The sequence below is a fragment of the Engraulis encrasicolus genome, chromosome 9 (genome assembly GCF_034702125.1).
Source record: "Engraulis encrasicolus isolate BLACKSEA-1 chromosome 9, IST_EnEncr_1.0, whole genome shotgun sequence".
NCBI lineage: Eukaryota > Metazoa > Chordata > Actinopteri > Clupeiformes > Engraulidae > Engraulis > Engraulis encrasicolus.
The window spans coordinates 25844067-25849592 of NC_085865.1; positions in this window are offsets into that span (position 1 = coordinate 25844067).

Here is a 5526-nt window from a genome sequence, read left to right on the forward strand (position 1 = left end):
TGTGATCTGGAGATCCTGTTGATACAGCTGGACACCACCAGGGCAGCACCTTATAGTCCACCCACACAGTAAAGGAGTGGGCAGCTGGCTACAGCATGGACAGAGATGGTGGGGTCAGGGCCGCTGACATCTTTGGCTGGGCCCAGGACAAAGTCATTTGAAAGGGCCCTCCACCCAACACATCAGAGCCCAATTCTGGGGGGGCCCTCTCCCAGGGCCCGGGGCAACTGACCCCTTTGTCCCCCCTGTCGGCTTCCCTCGGTGGGGTGACCAGGTCAAGGGTGTGTCATACAAAACTCCAGAGCCCAAACTGTTAAAGACACACTATGTAATACTTTTTAAGTGAATGAATTACCTTATGGTGAGGGTTTCCCATAAAACGTACTGTAAGTCCTTCAATACACACATAAAACAGAAAACCAATGTTCAAAATTGTCATTAGTAAATGAAGTCTCTTGACCGCTCCCACTGCCTGTAGTATGGGGGGGGAAACACATTTGTAAAATCTGGTGGCGATCCAAGTCACAAAATCTTGAACGTCGCAAGCTTATTACACATATTACCTATACATTTAAACTGCAGTGTGAAGTATTTTCTGGAAAATGATAGGCAAAGACAAAGTTGTTCTTTTTCTGTTGAGAAATAGTTAAGAAATATAATATAATATAATGTAATATAATATAATATAATATAATATAATATAATATAATATAATATAATATAATATAATGTAATATGTCTTCAACCAATGGGTCCCACACATGTTGATAAAAATATACAGAAATGCAGTAAAATATCATGTGAGAAAAGAGGGTAAAAAAAACAAAAATCTCAACATCACATGCTGACATTTCTGGGCACTCACACACCCACATTGGCTGCCTGTGACTGTGAGAGAGGTAGAGAGTGCCAAGCCTCGCTGGGCTTTGGCGTTTTAGGCAGGGTCATGGGTGAGAGGGGAAACTCGATGTGCTCTCTCCACCATGTTTACTCATGGCTGAGCTGACAAAGAGGGAGAACTGGTTTTAGTAGCTTATACACTCAGCTCCCCTCTTAAACCACAAAGCTGATCCCTCTTCTATTCCTCCGTCTTCCCCCCGATCTTCCTTCAGCGTTTTCTCTGTATGTTCGTCTCTCTCTCTCTCTCTCTCTCTCTCTCTCTCTCTCTCTCTCTCTCTCTCTCTCTCTCTCTCTCTCTCTCTCTCTCTCTCTCTCTCTCTCTCTCTCTCTCTCTCAAATTCAAATTGTGCTTCATTAGTATGTAATGACACAATGTTGCCAAAGCATACAAATAACAAAACAAAAGTGTGAACATTTACAGAAGATCTGTTTGCGTGTTTGTGTGTGCATGTAGGCCTACGTGTGTGTGTGTGTGTGTGTGTGTGTGTGTGTGTGTGTGTGTGTGTGTGTGTGTGTGTGTGTGTGTGTGTGTGTGTGTGTGTGTGTGTGTGCGTGTGCCTGTGCCTGTGTGCGTGTGTGTGTGCATGCATATGGACAGGCATGTGGGGGTGCGAGGGTGTGTGGCTGTGTGTATGTTATTACATTTTTACACTATACATTATTACATTTGTATATTACTGTGGCTGGAGTCCCTCATTTTGTGGCATGCAAGCACATATTGGGCAGCAAGATCTGGTGAGAGCCCTTCGCCAAGTATAATCGCCATCCTTTCCGCTTCTGGGAGGCGTTCAAAATTTGGGTAGGCCTATATATTTTGGAATTTTGAGAAGAAGATTTTCCTCACATCCTCATATTTCTTGCAGTATAGCAGAAAGTGCACCTCTATCTCAACCCTCTCTGCTTCACAGTGACCACATATCCTTTTGTCTTTGGGTTGTCATGTTTTTCTTAGTCTCCCTGTCTCTATCGCGAGAGTGTGGTCTCTCTCTCTCTCTCTCTCTCTCTCTCTCTCTCTCTCTCTCTCTCTCTACTCTACCCCAAAATGAGAAGAGAAGTCCATGGTCTGAAAAACACATGCAAACTATAGGCCTACACATCTACTTACGTATTTACATATACAGGGACGAGTATGGAAGAAAAAAACAACCACAGGCATGGCATATTTCTGCACGACCTATATTAAGATGTTCAGATTGATGATCTGGAATGATCACAGAATTGGAACACAAATGATTTGCCATCGAGATATTAGGATGTGACTCCTTGTATTTATGTGGTTTGGTGATGTCAGTGAATGAAAACAATGAGAAAAAAGTAATATTCCCTGCCACACACGGTTGACAAGGAAGCTTAATAACCCAAATCAAAAAGTAGCTCTGAAGCGGCAATACTGGGGTCTACTATCTTATGAGCTACATTAACTTTCTACTATTATTTGAATCTATTCCAGATGTCTATAACTGACCCTGTGGGCATAAATCCTTAATGTTGAACAGTTTGTCCAAGCCTAAAAATAAATTCAAGGCAGAAAAAATAAATAGTTTTGAAATTACCATAATATTGAAGCTTGCTTTCGAACAACCACAACAGAACACTCTGCAGGGTCAACACTGCAATATGTTCAGTAGTTTTCCATTGCTTTATGGAAGGTCTCAAATATCCACCATGTCCCCCTTGACTTGCATGAAGGAAAACACAAGTCTAACCTAGTGGCTGCGGATATCTCACCCTCTTCCTGTTTGTGTAGCATATTTGGGGTTTTCTTTGACATTTAGATCTGTTATGATGTTTTGCCTAGTGGGAGTGTAGTGCTAACACCAGCCCTCTACAGTAGCAGGGATCAGAAATTTCCATGACCTTCCATGAATTTCCAGTCCTGTGTACTGTACACTGGTCAGAGCAGTGCAGTAACCAGCAAGAGTACAGCACACACACACGCATTCGCAGGCACACACACACACACACACACACACACACACACACACACACACACACACACACTGTACTAACCAGAGAGAGTAGGCTCTACAAACACACACACACACACACATACACATACACACACACACAAACACACACACACACACACACACACACACACACACACACACACACACACACACACACACACACACACACAGAGTTCAGAACATGTGGTTGCTAATGACTTGATCCGTGGGGAACTGTGACTGACGGGTCTTCAACTCTCTCGCAACCCTGAATATCGACCCCTGAGGCTCACTGACAAACCGTTTACTCTGTTTTTTGGAAGGTTTTATTTGTTTTTTTTCTCCCTTTTGAAACGTGATGTCCTCTTGTCTTTATCTAGTTATTGTCGGTTGTTTATCAGCCCAGGTCCGTCTGTCCTTCTCCCTGCCTGCCTGCCTGCCATTCGTGCTTCTCTCTCCGATCTGCCCATCTCTCTAATGGCCTTTTTATGTCACTTCATGGATCATAACACTCGTCGTTATATGAAACAGCCGAGGCGAAATGCATCTCTATTGTTTTAGCGCGACACAATAAAACCTTGCATACTCGTCAGCGTGCGCAGATAACACGCAGGTGGCGGTGGTAGCTAAACTAACAAATCTGAAAGTGCCTCCCCCTTCGAGAGACATTGTAAATATTTTCAGGACCTTGGCTGCAGTGGAGTTCGGGAAAGGGACATTTTAGAGCCAAGGCCTTGTTTCCCCCCCTGCCCTCAAACTGGAGTGGCAATCTCACCAGATATTGCTGGGTATATTGTTTCTGTTCATTGAAACACTCAGTATTTCTTAAAGTGAGATCAATACCTCAGTTTTGCACTGGAATAATCTCTTGTGGAAAAGTCAATAGAAAAACAGTTGGAGCCAGTAAGAAACTTTTGGCTTATACTCTGGTTTATACTCTGTTTATCTGTATATGACCATATCAAGTACTGTTTGCTGTTCAGAATAAGACAGACAGAACCAACATCTGCAAACCAGTATCTAAGTTCAGTACATGGGTTAGAGGTTGCCCACTCAAATAAACAACCAAGTTTAATTGTGGCATTAATGTTTACTCTCATTTTAATCCATAGTACGGCAAAGCTAAAAAGGCTGAGTAGTTTCCAGCTCGTGTACTGTTCCCATAAGGAATCATCATAAGGGATTGTCTTACTTTAGCAGGTGGCTCTCTCATCGAGGCTGCTTGGTCTTTTAGCCCTGAGATGGGTGGGTGCAGTGGCGTATTTAGCCATTTGGGGCCCCCAGGCAAATTCAGCAGCAAATCCTTGCTTTTAACAAGGAATGGGGGAGTGGGCAGCTGGTCTGTGGGCCATGCCGTTGGAGGGGCCTAAGGCAGTTGCCTACCTTTGCCTTTATTGTAAAACTGCCCTTGGGTGGGTGTTGCTCACAGCCCTGCCAATGGACTCTCTGAATACCAGCCGTTCCTAGCAGTGCTGGAAGTCTGGTCATAATGACTGGCAATTACCTTCCATTTCATTGCGCCAGCCCTCTGGTGATAGAGGGCCTTTGATGTGGACACAAGGCAGCTTCTTGGTGTATATGAATATCTCTTGGTTTAACAGAGACAGTCTGTCACCTGTAAAATGTTCCAGATAATACAAATTATTAAATTAATATAGTGCATCTTACTAGATAGGCTGTTAAAATGCATCAGTATGGTCATCCACATATTCACTGCTAAAGCTGTTTCCTTAATCCATTTCCATAAAAACTGAAATGGGTGTATTGCAAGTCGGAATTAAATAAGGAATGTCACTTTTGAAGAAGAAAATAACATTTTCTTTTTACCTCGCTGATGTTGACTTCATGCCAGGATTAGCACACATGTCAACTAGGCTATGTGGTATTAAAGTTGTTGATCCCCCCAAAAAAATCACTGCAGATTTTATTTAGTCGTGTTGAAAAATTGACAGTGACATATCTGATTTTTTAAATCCTGGGAATAAAGAGCTTTGGTGGTCTGTTTCACCATGCTCTGTATCCCTCTCTGTGTCAGCATATGTTTATCATTAATCAAGGATCGAATCCAGAGAAAATATCATGGCCATATAAGAAAGAAGTTTAATGGGCCTTCATAAGGACATTTTTTATTCGAGCAGTGAAATGTGCTTGGCAAGACCTCCTCTTTGCTGACACAGACCCTGTCTCTGTTGTCCTGCTGCCTTACGAGCAGGTCAGATCCATTTCAAAGCAGCACTTTTATATTATATTAGGCAATATTATATTTTTCACAGCCAGTTTCACAGACGTACTTTTGTACACTTTGGACTTCCAGGCTCTCCATCTGGGTCGTTCACATCCAGTACGAACCGGATTCATTGAAAGTATAATACTCCCATGCTATTCGCAAACAGGGGACAGCTGAAATGAAAAGACTCAACTGCCTCCAAGCCCCAAAAAGCTTGTTTAAAAAAAAAAAACCCTGATATTGTCACAAGGGTGTCGACATCCATTCAGAGCTATCTGAACTCACTCCACTGGACCTCATGTCAGGCAGTCTGTTTGTTCTGGCCTTTCCCCTCTCTTTTGTCCTCGGCCATCAAGTCGCTCACGACAGCTGAGGCTGTGTGGACACTGAAACCAAGAGGCCGTTTTGACAAAGACACCTGCCCAGGTGATCCATCATCATCCATCTCAC